Genomic DNA, 24,890 nt, shown 5'->3' on the forward strand with positions numbered 1-24,890 from the left:
CAACACTCACTTTTTGACACTAAAAGACCAAAATACCAACATTTAATTTAGATAAGTATTTCTTTAATTTTACATTTTATCATTATTTTTCATTCAAACTTAAGCAAGGTAAACAGTAACAGTCCATATCTTAGATTTCTGATAAGAAAATTTAAAAATCTAGAAAATCATCTAGTTAGCCATGAAAAAATTTATATAAATTCTAAAATTATCGTTTCTGTCATTTTTTGGATACAATTAATTTGATTTGATAAAAATTAAAGTAGTGACGGCCCACTTCGTTTTTTTAAATTTGATAGTTTAATCGGGTTTAGAGTACCCTCTTTATTCGTTTACTAGCGATTTACTCAAAGACGGTTAATTGTATCGAAAAATGCAAGAAACACAAATTATAGATTTTTTCACGGCTAACTAGATGGTGTTGCTAGATTTTTAATTTTCTCATTAAAGGCATAAGATAGGGGCTATTAGAAGGATAAGCCCTCCTAAATCTGCCCCTAAAATTGTATTTACACCATTTTTGGGACGGAAAATGAAAAGAACATCCAAAAAAAGGGGACTTGCAAATTTTTAACAGATTTGACCATAACTGCAGCCCCGATTCCAAATAATCTATTTATCGAGCAATTTTGGCGGGCTGTAGCTCTGAGGGAGATCATTTTAGGACATATGAAAAAAAGTTTTATTTTCACTCCTACATTACGCTCTGAAAATATGTGCACCGAATTTTGAAACACTCTGTATATTTAATTTCCACGTAGAAAAACGCTAAACCAAATATTAAAATCGACGGGTTCGGGCATTTTTTTCAGAATTCCATTAATTTTTATTGAATTTATTCGCTACTTCTTCACTATGTTCATAACTTCTTACTTCGAACTTGTTTGGATTATTTTTATCTGAGGAACTCGTGCTAAATTTTGTCGCCATATTAAAATTTTTCGTGTAAAAGCCAAATTTTAAGATATAAAAAATTAATTAATAATTAATTTTTGTGAATACATTTTATTTTAAATTTAACGTTTTTTTGGTCGGGATTTTGCTCAAAAGAAAATTGCATATTCCTTTTTTTATTTATTTAAGAAAAAATATTTGTTTCGACATGCTATTTCCCAACAGAATATTAATTTCTGTTTTTTTTATTTTAAAAAAATTATAAATTATGTTAAGATCTCGATTTCTATACGTCTAATATTTCATGACATCAAACATATTTTTAAAATCAACAAACTAATATTTTATCGGCTATTTTGTAAAAATGTTCAGATACTTAAATAAGTATGGATATTTAAGTATGTATAAATTTAGTTATATTTAAGTAGCATATAAAATTTTTCTGTTGGCATCTGAAAATATAAATTAAAAATTAATATTTTACTAAAGCTGAAAATTGTAAAAGCGTTTATAATTATTTTTAATTAGAAAACTAATATATTTTTAGGAAATGATGACTTTAGCGAATGTATAAAGCATTTAGAGAAAAATAGTTCTTTTAATTATTTTGAACTGGAATATATTAAATTACTAATAAACATAAATTTTGATTTTTGTGTGTTTTTTTTTGTAATCCTGAACCTATTTTACTTTACCCTCAAGTAATTAGTTTATGAAAAAAAGTGAATGTAGGTGATTACATAATACTTCAGTCATTGATATTTTGACCTGGTAATAGATTTTACATTAATTTTTCAAAATGATTTATTCGTTACATGAAAAACGATAGATTGTAGCGCCGTATAACAAGCATCGAGAAAATTTTAATGTATCGGAACATTTTAAAGATCTTCGGCTAGTTTGCATCTTATATTTTTAAAATTTTAAAATGATTTAATAAATATAGATATTTGTCGAAAATTATAATTTAATTTCCTCATGCCAAAGTGTGAAAGTACACTAATGCGAATGATAAAGTTAAAGCTGATAAAAAAACCAAGATTACAGCATTGGTCTATACATACATGTCATACACCTTTAACAATTGGTATTTCTAGTGTTCCGCACGGTATCATACTGATTATTCTTTTTTATATAACATTTATACTTTATGTTTATAATACTGTCTAAATATTAACTATAACTTTATAGTTATAAGGTTATTAAAGTTGGTAGTTACCAAGAGTATAATTAAATACTTTCGAAATTTTCGCAAAAGTTAATTTTTATTACTATTAAATTAAAAATGTTGTATACCTGTTTTAGGTTTAGAAATAAATTTGAATCGATTTAATGCTATTTTTTGCCTTTTTGTTCAACCTAATAGGCCTTGTTTAGACAATACTATTTTTTGACACTGAAAAACTTATCTTTTTGCAAAATTTTGTGCTAATCTGAAAGTTGTGTGTATTGAGGTCTTCAAGATATTCTTGCCTTATTACCAGACGTAATGTTTAATTGTAGACATTAACATTGTTAATTTTTTATTGTAGACATACTATTTTGATCAAGAATTAGGCATCTTTGTAAATATGTAAATGAGTTAGTTATTGTCATAGTTTTTGTAGTTTAAGTTGATGTTTACTTATGTTTACTTTTTTATTTCGGCCTATAGTATCTAGTTTTTAGTTCATCTTGTCTGAAAGCATTTGTGTCCGAATTTAGATTATTTTATTTTAAATATGGTAGTCTAAATTTTCTAGAATTTGTATACTTGCATGCACTGATAATCCGTATTCTCATGAAATCATTGGTCTCCATCAGCAAATGCAATGTAGAAACTTCTAGGCATTTTTAAACTGCTTTACGGATCGTTTAATAGTAACGCGTTGTGTTTTTTGATATTTTTAATAAAAATTGTTATTTACCTTGGAAACAATTAAACACAATCAATGTATGTCAGATGAAAGTAAAGCATATCTAGAAGCACAATTTAGTGGATTATTTTAACAAGAAGACAATTAATGGTATAATTATTAATATTAAAGAAATTTACACGAGCAGACACTAGAGCAACAAGTATGAAGATCTTGAGACGTAGTAATTATCCAGTTCGAGGTAACCATTGAGTAATTTGAAGAAGTACATACGACAAAAATACGAAAAAATACGAGAACTAGAAATAAAAGTAAAGCCACCAAAAATCTACGGCAAGAAAGGTCGAACTAATTTATATAGGTACTTCTACTTAAATCAGCTCAAGGCCGCTGCTAGAGGAACCCATCGGGATGACGAAGAAAAGGCAACTAATCTTAAGCTATACCTGAGAAGAGAAGCTATACTAAATACTAAGAATGACTCCATCTAAGGGCATACTTGCAATGCCCTTTTTATTTCCTTAGTATACATGACGTGGATCAACAATGGAGACCCCCAAAACTTTTGGCTTTTAATACTGAATAAAATGCTATACCAATAAAAGTTTTATATAAAACGGTAATTATCTGAAAAAAGCTTGGATTCTTTGGAATTTTTTTCTAAATTTATTTGTTAATTTCAAAAATTATTAAGCAGATGTCATTATCACTTTGGAATTGGAGCTTCTAATTGGTTCATTTTATCAATATATTTCTTTCTAGTGCAAGTGTGATGCATAATTAAAAATAAAATTAGCTGACCTATTAGAAACATTTTTTAAATTTATTTTTAAATAAATAATTATACAGGGTAAACTCAAGGCTTACTATTAGGATCTTACTACAAAGGCATGACATATAAATTTTCAATTCAATGTTATTATAAAAATCAATTATCTATTTTAAAAAATTAACTTAGTATTTTGTTTCATCATCTGATTAATAACCATTAATTAAAAAGATAATGTACCGGACTTTTTAAAATTATAATAACGAAAAGCCGACAAGAAGTTGGTTTTTAAAAAATGGATATAATTCCTTTTCACAATTCAAATACCATTAGAATAAAACTAAATCTGTTAGGCTTTTTATTTAAATCCGAATTTTGCCATTATTTTACCAATATCTTCGTAGCTCTTCATTGCATTAGCAACAGGAATCTCAAAAGAAAAAATATCTCGTAGTTTTCTACTTCTACTTAACTACATTCTTTTTTAGTTTTTTTTTCGGCTCCTGAAACGTCAAAAGATGTGCCCAGGCTAGGTATTTTTTTATTATTGTTATTTTTACTACACTTTAAGGGTTTTTAGGGAGGAGGTTGGTATAGCTAATAACATTTCTAATGATACTGAAATGGAAATTGAAATAGTATCGCCAACTGCGAAGAGATAATTTAATATAACCCGTGGTTAATTAAGCTAGCTAAACGGCTCCGAAACTCGATCTGACAGCATTATTTTTTTTTAATGTAGATAATGTGGTCAAAAATTATCATTAGCTTTATATACATACATATATTTTAAGTTTCCAGGTCCAGTATTAAAGAGCGTAATCGCTATACAGTATATAAATGAGGTTTATCGTACAAGAATTAGTACAAGAAACAGAATAAGGAACGTCCGAATTCGTTATAGAGAAATACTTTTTTTATATTATTATATATATTTATTTAGAAATGCATTTTAGTCTTAACAAAACTTATATGTACTGTATAGTGTCCATTACGTTATCTAACTATACATCTAGAAGCTTGAAATATATTTCAGGTCTTAAAAAACTATGAAAGAAGCAGAAATAGTAAAAAGAAATAATGAAATAGACAAAAACGGTGTTGCCTATATTACAGTAGTCACAGATGGTGCATTGGGTAAACGATCCTATAATGTTTATTATGACTCTTTATCTGGTGTAGTTAGTTTTTTTAAGTATCTAAGTACTATCTAATTCGGGCATTTAAAGAGTGGTGACTTTAAATGGCACGGATCTCATGTCACTTTCGGCTTTTGCAAGCTTATTTTTTTCCTAAGAAAAAGTGTATAATATAAAGTATATAAAATTTTATTTTTTGGCAAGCTTTTAAACGAGATATCAAATGGTAACTTCTTATTTGAAAAAAGTTAATTATGGCTACGTCTTTCTGGGTGGTAACAACATACGTTTTTAAAAAAAATATTGAAGCTCACTGGAGGTAAAAACTTTGTGGTAAGAAAAAGGAGGTAAAAACTAAGTGTGTAAGTAAAATTAAAACCTTTTATGCTCCTTATACAATAATGTACTTATTCTTAGAAAAAAATTCTTAGAAAAAAACCGAAGTAATTCAAAAAATGTCCCAGTACCACTACTAATACGAAAACAAGTATTTGCATGATTCCTACTGTTAAGAATAACAATCACTAAGGCAGTTCAACATAAAGCAAAATAAGATATTCCTTTGGAGAAAAAAGTTGAACTGTTAAGAGGAGTTATCCGCAATGCTTCAAGTCATGTATATGGGGAGACCCAACCCAACCCAACCATTTGGTACCTGAAATGAAGGAATGTAGCATATTTGATGATATTTTAGTTCCTTAACAAAGACTAATTGATCATTCCATTAGTCTTATAATAAACATGGATAATAATTTGGCTGAACATTGCAATAGTGTTGTTTGTAGGTGGAAAAAGAATAAACTTTTGCCTAAAAAGCTCTTATCAAACAAGATGTAAGGGTTCAGCCTTATCCATTAATGCAAAAAGTGACTATTATCGCATTATAAGTAAAACTGCGACTGGCGAGAATCTCAAGTATTTTACAAAAAAATACTCTAGTAAGAGGAAAAGAGTGTTCGTCACAACATCACATAAAAACTGTTTCAAAACTCCAAAAATCGACAAAAAGTGTCCACCAGATAAAGATTATCTTTACGAATCCTCTTGGATTAATTGGATTAATTAATAAATAGAGAAGGTAAACTATTGAAATATTATTAAGTTCTGGTTTAACCAATAATTCGTAATTTTAAGGGTATTAAAGTTTAACTTTTGTTGAGAACATTTTAAAAAAATGTTAAAAGATCAATAATATTGCGATAAAAATATAATTTTAACTCTTACCTTAACTACATACTACATAATGTAAAAAAAGTATTATGATTTTTAAAATATGAAACATTACCATTTTTCATTATAGGCTATGCCTTATAATTTTTAATAGTCGTTTTTCTTGCAGATCCCGCATAATGAAGAATTTTGAAGAGATAAAATGTTGCCCAAACTAAAATATTTTTATGAACATTATCTTTTACCAGAATTAGTTCATACACTTTATCCAAAAGGAATACCACTTAGACGGAAAGCAGAAGAATCAAACATATTATTATAGGTACAATATAATCATTAGGTTTGTTCTAGCACGATGTTTTGGATGGTTTGAAACTAGTTTGGTATATTTTAGGTTTTTAATGGTATTTAATTCTTTATGTTTGTACATTTAAATATTTCATAAAATACTAGCAAATTAACTCTAAAACTAGCCATAACACTTTAACAGCAGCACAAATCAGACTAAAATTGAGTTGAATCAGTCAAACCACAAGAGTAATCTCCAAATTGGATATTTTTATATTATTTCTTAATAACATACTATTGTCTAAATAACAAACAAAAAAAGAAAAACATGTGTTGACATACAACTTGCGCATTTTCTAAACCGAAATCCCCAGAAAATCCTTGGGACTATTTTCAATGGTTTGAAACCAATTTTCTTCCAGACAAACCTTTATTCAGAACGGTGGAGTGGGTAATTACGGCAGCTAGTGTTGCAACTTTCAGCGAAAGCTGCACCGGCCACGAAACTACGATCGCGCTTCGAAACCGATTTTGTCACGTGGTGGACCGCACTCTTAACATGCCATCTCCACACCATATGTATTGCGGACAACCCGGAATGCTCGTAATCGAAGAGAGCCCAGCTTAGCCTCACGCGCTTTAGATTCAAATATCTGGTTAACACTTAAAGTTTACCCAGCGACATTAACTCCTTTTTTTCCAAAGCTGTTGGCTTCTGGCAATCCTCGGTAGGCATGATTAGTATCCATTTATTTGCGCATAACATGCCTTGTAACTGCTGCCCACTGTTTAACAATTTAATTCAATTTAATTCAATACAAAGTTGAAGTTATAGTGAATTGAATTTGAAACATAAACGTCAGTCTTTTGCCTTTTGTTCAAGATATCATCACAACAATTATTCAAAATGTCAATGTCAATGTTTAAAAATCTTATAGGTAATGGTTTTAAACAATTTACCAGTGCCTGCCTGTATGTTATTATCTTTAAAAATGATAACAGAGATTGTTTTTTGTCGCTGCATTCAATATCGCCTTAGTCGTGCTATCTTATTTATGAAGTTTGCAGGAATTCAACAAAAATTAATTGTTGCCAATGGAAAACTTTACCAATCAAGAATTTGCGGATATGCATTTGGCATATGGAGTAACAAGCTGCATTGCATAAGCAGCAGCACGATTGTATTAAGAAGTTATTTTAGATTAGAAGTTATCCCGAATGATAGCATCCGGGATACAAAAAGTTTATTGCTATTTATCAGCGGCTCTCCGAGTCAGGCAAGGTTAAAATCAACATTACCGGTGTTGCTTAAACCGTAAGAAGATTCGAATTTGAAGGACAGGTCCTTCAGCGAGTTATCGACAAACCATCAAGTTGCACACGTTACATTTTTTGGTCACGTTACGTTTCTTGGAGAAAGTTCAAAGGCCTAAGCATAATGCATCGTTGTCTTACTTAAAATAATACATATTCATTCAAATTTAAAATAATACAAAAGTAGTAACGAGTATCAAATTTTTAGTCAAGTCCGCCGAAATTATGTGCAATGTTTACACAAGTCAAAAATTAAATGCGTTCCAAATTCTATTTAGGCAATTCATCGCCTTTCTAAATTTTAACACGTCTTAGGGCCGCAATGAGACTTTTCCGGATATTGGTCCCTATACGAAGTTTGATCCTATAGTTCTGAAATACCCTGTATACCTTCTAGACTTACTACCACACGATTCTTAAGACAACTGATCTTATCTTTTAAAGCAGATGCCTGAGTTTTATCAGTTATTGCCTATGTGTATTTAATCTGTTTACCATATCCTTCACTGTATTTCAGACAAGCCTTTAAGAGTTCAGTACATGCAGTCAGAACAAAAGTAATCTGGCTTTGAGAATTAAAACTCTTATTTCAGATGCTTCCACTTTGGTGCAATCTGCATATTACTCTTTGAAGCATGGAGATCAAAATCTTGTAATTTATCATCTTTTGGAACACAGTTTTTTTGCTCAATCTGAAATTCTCAAGAAAAAGAATAACCGTCCAAAAATCCAAAAATTTGAATAGGGTAGAAAAAATCTAGTTTTGGAGAATAACCCAACTGGAATTTCGATTTTTTTAAAGTATTTGCTCGCCTACAATACGAACTAAATGCGATTTTGCTGCTTTTACACCTGCTTCATGTAATCCACCAAAATGAGGAGAAGACGGGGGGGGGGGTTAAAGCGCCAAGCTATTTTTTTTTTAGCACTAGCCTTTTCACAAATTTCCAGAAGGTATTTCGAGGCACCAACAAAATTTGTGCCACAGTCTGAATGTAAATATCTCACTCTGCCATGACGTGCCATAAATCGCCGAAGGGCAAGAAATGCTTGCGTGGAGAGATATGAAACTAACTCGATATGAATGGCCTTAGTAGAACAACAGACAAATAAGGAAATGTAGGCTTTCTGAGATTTAGCACCTCGGGCTCTTGCAAGAGTTATGGAAAACGGGCCTTCAAAGTCAACAGACGTGCACAAAAACGGTTTGATTTGCGTGACTCTATAAGAGGAAAGTCTCCCATTTTGAGAAATATAGGGGTTGGTTTAACCCTAAAGCATTTTAAGAATTTACAAATAATGCTCCTTATTAGCCTTTTCCCACCTATAATCCAAGAATTTTGAGAAATAAGAAAGTGAAGATTTTGCACTCCACAATGTAAGTATTTTTTATGAAAGTCTTCAATTAACAGGGTTGTTAATCGATGTTGTCGCAGTAATAGCAATGGATGTCTTTGATCAAAACTTAATTGAGAATAACTTAATCGACTGCCCACCCTGAGGAGACCCTGATTATCAAGAAAGGGAGAAAGTTTTTGCAAGGGTTTTGAGCAACGACCATTTTTTATCAAACTCGAAATATCCTCATTTAAACATTCTATTTGTGCATATTTCACAATAATAAGAAGACTATCAAAAAGTTCAGGTTCATCAAGGGGGTAACTATTAAATTCTTTGTTTTTAAATTTTAAAGCCTTAAAAAACCTTAAACAATAAGTCACAACTCTTAGAATTTTCTGTAAAGATGAAAATTTTTGCAATAAACCCTTTAAAGGAGGGTCATCCTTTATAAGACAAAATTTCTTTTCCTCTTTGGATGAAGCTTCCTCAGCCATATAAACAAATTTTGAATGAATGAAATGAAAAAAATTACATCGTTGTATTTAATATTTGCCAGAAAATCGCTGAAAAAGTACAAATTAAAATAAACCGCCCTCTAGCGCTCAACAAAATAACTAAAACGGCTAAGTAATTATACCACATAAAAGCCTAATAATTATCCTTTAAAATAAAAGTAAGCTCGTTAAAATTCGTTAGGCCAATCCAAAGTTATCAAGAATTTTAGATATAAATATTCAACCCTTCCCCCACCTATTATTTGACAGAATAAAGAAAAAAGTTTGAAATAAAAAATGTTTAGAATTTATAATACTTTTAAATGACAGCATTTTTTTCTAGGATATACTTTGAATATTTTCAATAAAACCTTTTTTACTTTAAACCCCCAAATTTTTTCTATTTCAATGTTGTATTACGCCCCCTAGCGGTCATCGTACGAACTTGTAAATAATTTCCAGCAATTTCTCTTTGCCGCTTTTATCAAAAATATTTTTTTCCCTACGCTGTGCGATGAGTAGTCACTCAGATATGGCCGGCAACCTCTCTTAGTTGTACACTCGGTACATTGAGTACTAAAAACTTTAATCTGATATTAAAAAACATCTTCAGTAAGGCACCAATGAAGTCCTAATACTTTTAAATACGTATCGTGCTCACCTTCCAATAAGAAGCAAGAAGAGTTTTTAAAAATTCAATATTATTGCTTGTGACTTCCTGAGCTCAAAATTACCTTGGGCCAAAAGTGTGATTAACTCCTGTTTGGTCTCTAAAGCTTCCTCGAGCGTACTACAACTATAGGCGATATCGTCAACAAAAACATGATTAAATAAAACGATAGAAGCTTTAGAAAACTGATTTTTACCCTTGATGGCTAGCTGCTGAATACATCGTAGAGCAAGAAAAGGGGCAGAAGAAACACCGTATGTAACAGTTTTTAAACGAAAATCCTGAAGTTCATCGTTAGGGGAGAAGCGAAAGAAGATATGCTGGTAATCCGTATATGCAGGATTTGACAAGAATTTGACGATACATCATTTTTATATCCGCCGTAAAGACAATAGGATGTTGCCTAAAAGCCAGAAAATATTAAATATATCCTTTTGTAATTTAGGACCAATGTGAAGGGCATCATTTAAACAATCTTGTTTAGGAGATTTAGCGGAAACGAATAAGTCGTTATGCATAAAGTTATAAAGGAAGTTCATAAACTTCCCTTAATCGATTTACAACAACAGAACGTTTAGTCTTTAAAACTTCAAGTTTTTCTTGTGTATTACTCATTTTACTTACTTAAAAAAGAAAAAAATTACTTAATTAATGCTGCTAAATTAAGCAAATTATTTTGATGTTAATAGGGAGAACAGCCAGTTATCAGTACTAGTTTCAACCTTCAAAAAAATTTTTAATTTAAATTAAATCTTTAAAAAGAATAAAAATAAACAAGCACTAAAAAGCCTAAATTCCAAAACAATAAATAAAACTGAAAACGTAGTTGGAAGAATGCGAAGCACCTTCAAGGCCACGAACAATGCTCGGTTTACTATTACTTGGCTATTTTTTGTTTAATAATTAGGTTTACTAGTAAATAATATTTTCAAAAAAATACAAATGACTTTGGTGTTTTGTCAAAAATTGCGAAATGTATGCTTTATGTTTAATTAAAAAACAAATATTTAAAGTAACTTCTTAATTAATTTTGCCATCAATTTAATTCAAACAAAGTTTAATAAATAGAATAAAAGCTGAATAAACAATTCGAATGGAACAAAAAAAATGATTTGTAGCTTTAAGCGGGTTCAAAAATTCAAATATAAATTTTTTACTTAAATTTTGCGGGTAAAGAAAAATAAAATTTGCGGAAAAAATCCCAGAACAAAGGGCTTACCTGACAGGCTCGAATGGATGTCCTGCAAGGCGTTGCACCGTTTGTCCGGTACCGTAAATGCCCAAAAGGGCTCTGCGGCGACGTCAAGTACGTGTCAATCAACGAGAAAACTTTGTTGCGATCACAATTGACTTGACCGGGCGATTGATTCAGTACGAATACCATACTCCGCGCACTCACGCTTCAGCCTCGATGCCCTAGGATTTTTTTTTAAATGCACACGAGTTTAAAATTCTTGTAATTTTACACATCACAATGATTAAATTTTGCTTGTTGAAATAAAAGTAATAATTTATCAAAATTTTCTTGGTGAATTCTGACTAGTTATTACTTAAATACTATAAAATGAATACATTTTTGCAAAATATCCAAAAACATTACATTAGAACACCTTGCCAAACTTTAAAACGGTTTTATTTCAATTATTCGATTAAAAAACAATGATTTTCAAAAATTCAAAATTACACAACATGCATTCAACAATAACCATAGAATAAACTGGAATGCTTCCTCAATTTTAGCAAAGGAACCAATTTCAAAATTACCTAAACTAAAGGAAAGTGTATTTATAATGTTAAATGAAGATAAATGCTTAGCTACTTGTTCGGTTGATTTTAATAATACATGGATTCCTTTGTTAAAAAGAGAGGTAGAACAGGGCATTCTCAAAATTAATTAATAATTTAAAATATATGATATTCGTATATTTTCTATCATTAAATTACATTAAGATCACACCCCTTTAATTTTAAAAGAAGTAACCTTTGAATCTTTCAAAACAGTTTGTTAAGCTATTAATCAATCGTGAAATTATATAAAAAAGTATTTAAAGTATTTAAAGGGAGGAGTTGTAAAGGAAGTATTAACAAGAAATTTAAAAGATAGGTATATTTTCTTTATACCTTTAATTTAATTTCATTTAAATTTATTTACCTTAATAACGGTAGTAGCTATAACTACCGAAACGTTGGTTCAAATTAGGTATTTTTATTTAAAAAGTAGGTCTTCTCGTTGTTTTTATCGTTTTTAATTTTAATATTCATAACAAAGTGAGGTAGGATATTGAAAAGAAAAAACGAGCTCAGAGATTAATAGATTAAACCTCAGCTCCTAGGTATATAAAAAAAATCTATTATACCTTAAGTAAATTATTGTATGTAACTTAAAATATTATATTTAAAACTTATTGAACTTAAATTAAATTAAGTATAATGAAAGATATCATTAAAGATTTAGTTCATATTTGTTTTAAATACGTGAATAAGTCTATTTTCTTCTTCTTTTCAATTTTTGAGCGTGTGAGAGTATTTTCTAAATTGATTTTTGCTATAAGTGATGTAATACCCAATAAAATAAGTAACTCATAACAGATCTAAGTAATAAAATACAGTGAAAACTATTTTTGCGTGATTACTTAATTGAAAATTAAGACTTTATCTCATTTATGGCACCCTATTTAAAATTAAAAGATTTTTTTTTTCTATGATTATAATACAAAAAAGTAGCAAATGGGGTATCATTGTTTATAAATATGATTTTCTATTGAAATACGTATTACCATACCAAGTGTCCCATATAAAATAAGAAAGTTAGTGTCACACAGAAAATAACTGATGGTTAAAATATCCTCTTATTAAAGATTACTTACCTTATGCAGCATCGTTCGTCCACCAATTATATAAATGTATGCTTTATTAAAATGTTTTTCACAAATAAGTCTATTTTTTAGTAAAACCTCATCCATAACATATATTTCCTGGTTTCCACAATTATTTATCCACTCAGCGAGTATTTCTGGCTTTTTTAAAGGGAACTTAAAAAAACTTATAATACTGTTTGTCCTTTTCTTCACGTTACTGCATCTACGATAAACGCAAATATTCATTTTAAGTGACGACCTAACAAGTTTTATTTAAAAACAAGCAAAATAAATCTGCCCAATTAAAAGTATTAAAAATAAATAAAGGAAATTCAAATTTAATAATCTAGGTGTGTGCGAAAACTCCTAAGCCTATTCGTCCGCTCTCCAGACTAGTGATGCGAAGAGTCCGGATTAATCGTCCGTTCAATCCGAATATCAAATTATTCCGAATCAATCCGGATATCTAAATCGTCCGGATACACGCCGCCCGTTCGACCGACAATGAAATAAAAGCTTGCACGAGGCCCACGGAGTGACACGAAGTTCCACGTTTCACCGGCTAAGAGAATCCGAATTAAATCGTCCGGACAAATAACCCGGCAATCGGCAATAAGGGTCGCCTGACCTTCAGAAGTTTTTTTGTAAACAAAGAATTTTTGTATTGATATTTTGCATCGTTTAAAATACACTTGATTTATACACAATGTAATGTAATAATACAATGTAACATAACTTTTTGAAGAGACCAATCTGGCAAACCATCGTGCAAAGTTTCAAAAAATTTTAATAAGCGAATCTTGAATTATTTAATTAAATGTAATTGCAAAATTACCAAATTTTCGGTTCAGGTAAAACCAGATACCAGCCCCCAGCAAATAATTTGTTATAAGGCTTTGTCAAATCTGACGTACAGCCGAATATAAAAGATATTTTTTTGTTTCTTTTATCAATCTCACAACCATACATTCCAAATAAGACACGTTAACATTACTTTTTTATCTAAATTTTTATTTAACATAACGATGAAGTTAAACCGATAATATTTATTATTATCGATTATTAAAAAAATAATTTTATCATACTTAAAATTTAATTATATATATTATACATAATTAGCTATTTTAGTTTTAACATCATGTAGAAATCCGTAAAAACGAAATATCTAATGGGTTGCATGCATGATGGTTACCTCATATTCGAAAAACAGCTATAAAAAATAGTATTTTTATTTATATTTTAATTTATCGGACGGTCGAGCATCGAGCCCGAAACATGGCATAAATTGCCGAACGGGCGAGATATCGAGCGGATGAATTAATCCGGATGAAAAAACCGAATTTTCAATTCATCCGAATCAATATTGTCCGGATATAGAATTAATCCGGATTTTTACAACACTACTCCAGACAATGAAATGATACATGAGATTTTTAAACGAGACCGGGGCGCGCTTCTTGTTGCGCCATCTATCCGCCGGCCGCTTTTAGTGGTAAATTTTGCCCGTAAAGTTGCGCATCTTCCTATATTCTTAATCAACGGTATTATATTATATTAGGCAGTGTTGTCGTTTCTCTACTTGGAAAAATCACAGAAGTTCACATAAAAAAACATGGGTTTTTAGTTTTTTTAAACAAACGCCATGTTTTAATATATAATTTATTATGGTTAGGTTTAAGTTGTTCTTAAGTCATCCTTCAAAGTTTTGAATAAATAATCCAGTCATTTTTGAAATAAGGTTATTTTGAATAGGAAAATTATGGCATAAATCTTTGTCAATAAACTGTTTGGTATATAGCAGCCCAGAAATCGTTTTTGTTTCAAGGCGATTCCTCTGCTTTGTTTTTAATAAATTATATTTAGAGGATACTCTCTTACAATTTGCAGAAGAATGAGGCAAACATAAAGGTTTGCTACAAAATTGGCAACGGTTTCAAATACCTGAACATCGTCTCCTGATTTTATTTCCTTAACGAATTGCCAAAATGACTCAACCTTACTAGTAAAGTTTTTTTATTTCTTTAATGTTTTTAAGCAATCTCCACTCTTCATCTAAATTTTGGAAATTTCTTTCATCAATTAGATGAGGAAAAGATAAAGCAACATTAACAATGGATTATATGGTACCTTGTTTTACTTTTTCAGGGTCAAGAATTTGAAGTTTTTGAAAAAATGTTTGTTGTTGTTCGAAAAATGTTTAATATAGTTGCTCTCACTAAGGGTCCAAAGTACATATTTTCTAGAGTTTGAAAATTTCGTGGGTTTTTAAAATCGATAGCAAATTACAAAAGCTATTTGGGTTTTAATTATATATTTTCTTTGAAGGAAACAATCAAAAAAGGTTTGAAGCGCATTAGTTATTTTTTTTATATAAAACATGTAATTTAGGAGATTCTGACTGCATTTCACGATTAAGTTGATTAAAATAAGGCAAGACATAGTCCGAAAATTGAAAATATAACTAATTTTTTTGGATCTTGTAATTTTTGTAAAATATTTTCGGCTAATAAAATCGGCATAAAGTCGGCAATAAAAAAAGTCATTTTTATTGCCGACAACATCAATAAAATACAATTTTAATGGATTATACTGCTCTAGGATTCTTTTAACAACATTTTCAAGGGACAACCGAGTCAGAGATGGGTGAAGTAAATTATGAATTTTAATATTACAGAAATTTTGAAATTCTTTAAATACAAATTTTTGCTTTGGACTGCTATTAAAATAATTATGAATATTTCTTGCCAAATCCTATATACATCGGGAGCTTATGGCAAGTATAAGATGCGCAGAGATGAAATGAATGGCATATGCACTTCATAGTAAATAACCCTGGAACATCATTTTGCAAAAACGCTATCTCAGAATTATGAGCACCAAACATAACATTAGCTCCATCTGAAGCAAATCCAATTAAATTTTGCTTATATGGAATGTTATATTTTTTGAAATTTTCTACCAATAAAATGTAAATACCTTGTGCGGTAGAATCTTCAATTTTCATTAATCTAGAAAAATGACTTTAATTGAATTTTCTTTAACAAACCGAACAACAACGCAAATATGTTTTTGAGTAGATAAATCTGTAGATTCGTCTATAATTAAAGAAAACTTTTGGCTTCTTAGTATATCGCAAATATTTTTAAATTCCTCATCACGGATAACATTATTGATTACAGCGGTAGTTTTGATACGTGCACAAGCTAAACCCTTTGCTATTTTAGAATCCGGAAATGCTGCAAGATACAATTGAGGTAAATGATCCATAACCATTATTGGAAGATTATGCTCAGCCACAAATGCAAATAATCTGATTTCAGCTAAAAAATATTTAGCTTATAAACATTTTTAAAATTAATTAAAAAGTACCCTCTTTAATATTTCGATCTGTGGCAAGTTTAGCCGAAGTATTAAGGCAAAATTGTGCAATAGATGGTTGGCTTCTTAACACTTTTATTTTATCCAAATGAAATTTAGATGATTCATGCTTCCACAAGGCGTCTTTTCCACTGGTTATATTTATATCTTTATCGCAACTTCTACATTTCGCATACTTCGCTCCCTTTGGACTTTTTACAATCCAGCTCTTAAATTCAGGGACTTTTTCCCACTCCTCTTTATATTTTTGGGAATATTTTCTTTTCTTTGGCACTGGAGAAGTTAACCATGACGGCCCGGCGGTATCGCTGTCATCACTAAATGTAAGTCCATGGTGAAAATATCTACCCAAAAAAAAAACGTTTTTGACGGGGCAATTAAGAAATTTAGAATTTATAAGATGTGAAAAATTACATTTGTTATGCAATTTTTGAAACCCAACTTTTGCCACTTTAAAAACACTACCTACCTGTAATAAGAAAAATCTATAGCACTATTAATACTCACACAAAAGTTTCTATAAAACAACAAGAAGTTTGTAATATTGAAATCAAATAAACAACGTGAAATAGCACTAATAATCCTCACTTTATAAAATAGAACAAAATAACCTTATTATAATATCGAATTAACAACGTGTTATTCGTAATTTACGGCACAGAAAACAGACCAAGGACCAAGACAATTTTCCTCTTTGTGTTCTGTGATTTACGGGGACTTTTTCAGTTTTTCACTTCGGGGATTCACCTAGTCATAGCCAATCTCTTGTCGATCCTCATATAACAGCGCACTATTTAATAACTAACGTCTGGAGACAGAACATACATCAGCCAGTCAGAAGCCTTGAATTCACTTTGAGCTTCCATGGTGTGTTATTGGTTAAAATTGAGTTTTCTTCTTGACCGTTTTGACATTTCGCGAGTAAAGAGGTTAGGTTTCTTCTTAAATAGTATTTTTATTTTGATTATTGAGAGAAGAAGATAGATAGAAAGCAACTTTTGATTGATCATTGTCAAAAATATATCGCAAATTTAAGTCGGAAAGTGTGATCGTTTATTGATATCTAATTTATTTCTTCTGTGGTAAATTATTTATGTTTTTACGTGATGGAAATTAATACAAATCTATCATGTCATATTTGCCAAAAACACTTCTCTTCGGCATGGAATTTTAGAAGACATTTAAAGGTCCAACATAGTTATAATGAGTGTAGTAAGTATTTGAAAGAAAAGTATGAGCCTATGTATAAAATTTTATTCTAGTAGCCTCAGAAGGTATTTAAAAAGTCAACATGTAAACATTGAAGAAGATAAACCCACCAAAAAGCAAAGCATTAAAGTTAGTCATGAAAGTCAAGGTTAGTAACCCTAATACAGACCAGCATGGATCATGGAAGTTGAAAGTGCTTCCATAAAACTGGTAAATGTGTTTCTTTACCAGTCTAAATGTGACAAGGTATATTAATTATCTGATAAAAAATAAATTTTCAGGAAATGAAGAAAAAAACTGTTCAAACAAAAATGAGGCGCATAAAGTATTATTAGGAATTGTCAAAACTTCAGTGAAACATGTGGAATTCATTCCAAAACCAGATCAAACTGTTGAAGTTTTATTACAGAGCAATAACCAAGGTCGTGAAAGTGGAGACAAAAGTCAAGGTTTGTATTTTTTTAATCAAATAAAAGCTTTTTCGGTAAATTGTTTTTTTATATGATATTTATTAAGACTTAAGTATAATGTTTTATACTTAAGATAATGTTTTTTTTAGAATATGGCTGCTTACAGAAACATCATCGGCTACACAAAAACATATGAAAAAACATCAGAAAAAAACAAAGAAATAATGGAAAAAAAAGGTTAAATCAATTGAGATGCTTGGAAGAAATGTGCCATTTTAACTGTACTAGATTAAAAAGCCTTCGTTATCATTTAGAGTTGAAACATAATATTTTGCAAGAAGTTTGAAAACATTGAAAGTTTGTATATATATTTTGATATACAGGGTGTCCCAGCGAAAACAAAAGAGAGCTATTTTCGGTATGAAAAAAAAAAAATTTTCAAAAATCTCGGACACGTCGATTTTATTTTTGAGGGGGACAACTTTTCCTTACCAAGGCACCCTCATACCAGCAACCCCCTTCGAGGGAGTGGAATCACCCCTAAAATCCTAAGAGGGGTCGTATGATACCTTATTTTAAAGGTCTTTTAATTCTGAATATAACTGCCAAATTTGAAGTAGCTAAAATTATTTCTCTGGATAAAACAGCTTGTCAAAATTGCGGAAACAGCGAGAATGAAAAAGGTATTATGGACTCTTTTTTGAATAATATTTTTAAAAGAACAAGGAAATCCTATTTTCGAAGGGGTCACTTATTAATTAAGAGGCCACCTAATACCTGGAATCCTTTACGAGGGGTTGAAAGCACCCCTTAAATCTTAAACAGAAAGAGGGATCGTGTTATACCTTATGTTGAAAGCGTTTTCACTTTAAATTTAAATGGTGACTTCTGAGTGACTGATGGATTTCTTCTGGATATAAAAGCCAAATAAAATTCTGGAAAAAATGCTTTAAATAAACCTTTATGCCTGAAACCCTTTCTTACAATTTTTTTTATTGGATCATTAAAACATGATTAAAAATGTATTAGTATTGTTAATATTATTGTTATTACACCTTATCAGCATATTATAAATAAAAACAAAATACCAAATAAAATGCAAACACAAGTATCTGAATAATTTATTTAGCTTGCTAAATATCATTGGTACTTTTTTCATAAAGCAGCATTTATTTAAATAGTTTTAAATTATTACCCAGTCTTTTACGTGTTGAAACACTGTTAGCAAAGGTTTATTCTACTGCAGAGAGGGTTGAGATGATAGAGTTTTTCTTTCGGCATAACAATTGTGCCAATTAAACGGTACAAGAATTTAATGACCTTCATCCAGAAAAACGAGTCAACAGAAAATACGTTCTAGAAATAGTTGCTAAATTTAGGGAATCTGGCAGTGTCTTAAATAAAAAGCGTGAGGTTCAAAATGTTGTTGTTGTCAATGAAGCAATGCAAATAACTGTCCTAGGTCAACTTCATGCCGAGCCAGGAATAAGTGTCAGAAAACTGGCGACGAGTACAAGAGTAAGCAAAAGTAGTGTTCATAGGATACTTAAGCATAATAAATTCCATGCTTACAAAATTCATCTGGTGCAAGAACTGAAGGAGGACGATTTTCACAGACGAGTGCAATTTTGTGAATCGCTTAGTGATATGATAACTGTTAATCCGCGTCTTATTTACAACATTTGTTTTCAGATGAATGTACTTTTTTCTTAATGGCAACGTAAATCGTCATAACTGCCGCTACTGGTCAAATGCAAATCCGGGCCAGTTTCGTGAACTTGGGTATGAATGTTCCCTGAGAAGTTAAATGTTTGGGCGGGAATCTTGGGCGGCTCCATTGTTGGTCCATTTTTTCTGCCCGGAAATTTGAATGGAGAAATGTACCGAGATCTCTTGGAAAATGCCGTATATCCAAGAATAGTAGAAATAATGGAAGGCGGAAATCATTCTGATGATGATCAAGTCGTTTTCCAACAAGACGAAGCGCCTCCACATTATGCTGCTGGTGTGAGGCAATATCTTGATGAGATATTTCCTGATCGTTGGATTGGAAGGAGAGGACCTTTTATGGAATGGCCAGCTAGGTCACCCGATTTAACCCCATTAGATTTTTTTTTATGGGGGCATTTAAAAACAAAAGTTTACGCTATCCAACCAGACACCCTAGAAGACTTACGCCAGAGAATTATAAATGAGTGTCAGATGATAACACCTGAAGTTCTACAAAACGTCAGGCATCGTTTTGAGCAAAACCTGTATTCCTGCATGGAAGTAGGCGGGGCACAATTTGAACATTTAATAAATTGACGTAATTTAAATAAACTTGTTTTATTTAAAAGACACAAAAGGAAAAGGGTAGGTATTTCTTATCTCTCCACTTTTACTGGCAGTAAAGATATTTCTTGCTATTTTTATATCCACAAGATATCCATCAGTCACTCAGAAGTCACCATTTAAATTCAGAGTAAAAAGACCTTCAAAAGAAGGAATGACACGACCCCTTTTTCTATTTAAGATTTAAGGGGTGCTTTCAACCCCTCGTAAAGGGTTCCAGGTATTAGGGTGGCCTCTTAATTAATAAGTGACCCCTTTGAAATTAGGACTTCCTTATTCTTTTAAAAATATTATCCAAAACAGAGTTCAAAATACCTTTTTCATTTTCGCTGTTTCTACAATTTTGACAAGCTGTCATATCCGGATAAAAAATTTTAGCCACTTCAAATTTGGCAGTTATATTCAGAATTAAAAGACCTTTAAAATAAGGTATCACACGACCCCTCTTTCTATTTAAGATTTTAGGGGTGATCCCACCCCCTCGAAGAGGGTTACTGGTATGAGGGTGCCTTGGTAAGGAAAAGTTGTCCCCCTCGAAAATAAAATCCACGTGTTCGAGATTTTTGTAAAAAAAATTTTTTTTTCATACCAAAAATACCTCTGTTTTGTTTTCGCTGGGACACCCTGTATATATGTCTGAAATTATTTTTTATAGAATTTAAAAAATGGAAAAATCAGGAGGAAAGCAAATGTGTGGCAGTATGGGTAAAAGCATAGGGTATAAAAAAAATTAGACAAGGTGCATTTATTACTATTGTAATCGAACTGGTAAAAGGAAAGTTTTGGCAGCAGCAAAAAGGAAATGTGCCCTAAAGGGCAGGGCTCATGCAAAATTAATGCTTCCTGTACTTCAGCCCTGATAATTAAGCATATTTCTCAAGGTGTAAAAGTAACCTCTTTTAAAAATCATTGTGAGAATGAAAAAAAATGGCCTATGTTTCATTATCCATAAATGATAAAAATAAGATAGCACAACAATTGATACAAGGTAATTAAAATATTATCTAAAACTTAATTAAACCTAAGTGATGTTTATGTTTATTTATTTTTAGGCATTCCTTACACACAATATATATTAATACAATTGTATTAATAATATTATAATATTGTATTAATAATATTAATACAATATACACACATTATTCCCGAATATTGAATAATATTTGGGAAAGTGTGGATGAAACTTTTTAAAGGATTCACTTGACCACTAAGAATGACATCCATAATATTGCCCAAGCTTACAATTTACATGATACACCCATAAAAGATCCCAATGATGCCATAAGCATTGCCATGTGGGTTGATGAAACGCAAAAATCAGAAAAAAATCCTGTAATTTTATATAAGAAGCAAGGAGAATTGGACTCAGGATTGTCTTTAAAAAAAGAGGATTTTTTGATGGGAATCATGACAAGATACCGAGGTCAGATGTTACAAAAACTTGGGTCTGGAGGCATTATTTGTATGGATGCAACGCATGGAACTAATCTTTAGGATTTTAATTTAATTACTGTTTTGGTGGTGGATAATTATGGTGAAGGCTTTCCTGTTGGATTTTTGTTTGCTAATAGGGAGGATTATGTAGTATTATAATATTTTATTTTGGCTTTAAAAAGTAGCATAGGAAATATAAGAGCAACTACATTTATGAGTGACGATGCCGAGCAATATTTTGCTGCATGGAGTTCTGTAATGGATGTTTCTGAAACCAAAAAGCTTTTATGCATATGGCATATCGACAGAGCTTGGCATTCCAAAATATCATTAATTAAAGATAAATCAGAACAAATAGAGGTATAATATATGGTCTATGTTTTCTCGTTGCCCAAAATAATTTAACGGGATAATTTTTAGTCTCATTCTGATTGTTTTTTTAAGGTATATAAGATGTTGTGTTTCCTTCGGCAAGAACCAAATGCAAATAATTTTAAAGCATCATTAGGAAGCTTTATTGCGGTCTGATCCACTTTAATTAAAGAACTGTTGAATTTTAATTACATAAAGTTGTACTCAACAGTTATTAGTATTTAGTGATAAGTGTCTTGTTAAACACAATTTCTTTTAGGGACAACTTGCAGGAGATTGGATAAAACTGTGCATGTACTATTAAAGTATATCAGAGGCAAGCAATTCGGTAGGATTATAAAGCTGGAAAAAGGAAAAATAACACACAAAATCAGCAAAATTAACAAAAGTCATATTGCAGCAGTAAAAGCAGATATACATATAATAAGTGTTGAAGATGGTTGGAAAATTCAATCTGGGCAGTGGCGGCTCGTGACATGTAACTATGGAGGGGCGCGCAAATCCAAATAAATATATACTTACTAATAAATAAAAAAATATAACTGGACGTACCTAAGTATATGTTATAATATCTGAGACATGACGGTTTGCAGTCATCATGGTATAATCACAAAAAGTTTGTACATAAATGTCTTAATTTGGCAATCAAAAATAAAGAACATTGTTACAAAACAATCGCATTTACACATCACGGAACCTCGCACGAAAATATTTTTGCCACCTCTCTGCGGTTTTAAAATCAATAACAAGTAACTTTAAAACGTGAAGAAAAATTATACTTATTAATAAATGTTCAATAGGTACTTAAGCTACTTCTTAAAAGTAAAATCTGCTCGACGGTCTTTCATATTTATAAATCTTTCCATTACTTTTTCATCAAAATTGTTTATTTCCATCACTAAATGTCTATTGATGGACATCATGGCTAGAGCATTAAGTCTTTTATTAAGCATAGTACTTCTCAGGAAGGTTTTTATTCGCTTAAGGATGGAAAAATTGCGCTCAGCCTCTGCAGTTGTCATTGGGGTAGTCACAATGATATTTAATAATTTTATTGTTTCGGCAAATGTTTCGCCAAGATTATTTTCTAAAATAAATGAAAGCAAGTTCATAGCTCCAATATTTTGTGAGAAATCTGGTCTTGAGTAAATGATTTCTAGTTCAGTTCTTCAAATAGCGACAGATCTTAGAGAGTAATATTTAAATCCGGCAAAGGTCTGCCTAAAGTCTTAATGTTTACTTTTTCTTCCAGTGAAAGATTTGAAAAATTACAGTTAATTAAAAAGCTTACACGATTCATTATTAAATTTTAATAATAATTATTGTATTGTTCACTCTCGAGTTACTCAGACACACACAAACCACCGAACACGGAACCAATTAAAAACAAAATTTTGCCGAATAAACAACAAAAAACGTCTTCCTGCCGCCTGCGGTCCGATTTACAAAACATTAAAACAAAAGCCGAATCCACCATAAAACTGGGGCGCTAAATTTTTGCGCGCCTCGCTGTCGGTAACAAGCGTGATAAAAGCCGAGAAGATGGGTCGTCGAGAGTAGCTTTTCGGTCGAATTATGGACGCGGATGTGAGCGCGCCCCACGACAAATAGAGGAAGATAGATGAGCCGTACCTTGCGCGAGACAGAGAGCGGTATACGTAGAATGCCAGGAGCACTTTGGTTGTTGATTTGAATATCGCATTATCTCCTATAGTACGGGCGCTTGTGTTAAACGTTTAAACGTGGGTTGATAAAAAATATATCTGATATAATTAATAATTACTGCACACGAGTTTTAAATTTAAAATAAGTAATTTTTAATGAAATTACTGGAGGAGCGCGCGCCCTTGCGCGCGCCTTGCTAATAGGGGTGCAAAGGCGCCGATGAATCTGGGAATAATTTCTACCTTCTGAAATTGAATGAATTAGGTAATCATCAGTGCAATTTAAAATGTTCTTCATGTATGTCATGTGTTCATTCTTACACCTGTAACTGTATGGATTACGTAATACACAACAACATGTGCAAACATATACATAAATTGTGCATGAGCGAAACTTGTAATAATAGCCCAATGGAGATAACTCATCATGATAATACAACAAACAATAATGATGAACTGCAAAGCCCCCTTCTTAGTTTAAAACAATGTAATAGTTCTGAAACCATTAAGAAAATAAGGGAAGATATCAGTTTTATGTCTGCTTTTGACTGGCCATCAGTTGATGATGCTGCGTTAAGAAAAATTAGTGGCCTCCTAACATCAGTTAAGCATAATATGATAAGTAGTCAAGAATCATCAGCTCTAATAACAGAATCTAGTAAACACAAAGTTTGTCCTGCGAACAAGAAAATCACTACACAACCTCGGTGGGTTTTAGTTATAAAAAAATACAGAATTACTTATCACTTATATTTAACATTTTCTAGGTTCTTCTCTACAAAACGAAAGAAAAAGCCGATGGCTCCCAAACTGGCAAAGCCTTCACAAGAAGAAATTACAGAAATATGCTCAAGATTCAGGGAGTTGCAAGAGAATAAATAATTTACTACACACACACTTTATGTAACTTTTTGATTAAATGAAATCTGACAAAATTGCACTTTTTTTCAATGGATTTTTTTGTTCATTTTTAAAAGGTATTACAAATACAGAGCGCGATTTATAAACTTTTCAGCTCCTGTTGCCGCTCCCGTAGTCACTTAAAATATTCAGAACTGTACTTAGGTACCCAATTTACAAAACTTCATTAAAACTAGAGATCACATCTGGATCATAATGCTTTTATTAATGTAATCATTTTTTAAATAAAAATGTAAAGGTAAACAAAATATTCTTTTTAAGATAATTACTTCCCTAGCCTTCTGCTCTAGCAAAAATTATCACAGCACCTATATCTGACATCTCTAAAGAATTGAAATCCCAAACAAACTATAGATACGTATATCCCTATACTAT

The 24,890-nt window shown here is 31.1% G+C and overlaps 1 long non-coding RNA gene across 1 annotated transcript; it reads left to right on the top strand.

Moving 5' to 3' along the window:
- Positions 1 to 23,301: 23,301 nt before the first annotated feature.
- On the top strand, positions 23,302 to 24,532 carry LOC126743059 (uncharacterized). The gene is made up of 2 exons (XR_007662771.1): positions 23,302 to 24,301; positions 24,362 to 24,532. It is a non-coding gene; the product is annotated as an uncharacterized LOC126743059 (long non-coding RNA).
- The last annotated feature ends 358 nt before the right edge of the window (positions 24,533 to 24,890 follow it).

The sequence above is a fragment of the Anthonomus grandis genome, chromosome 12 (assembly GCF_022605725.1).
Source record: "Anthonomus grandis grandis chromosome 12, icAntGran1.3, whole genome shotgun sequence".
Lineage (NCBI taxonomy): Eukaryota > Metazoa > Arthropoda > Insecta > Coleoptera > Curculionidae > Anthonomus > Anthonomus grandis.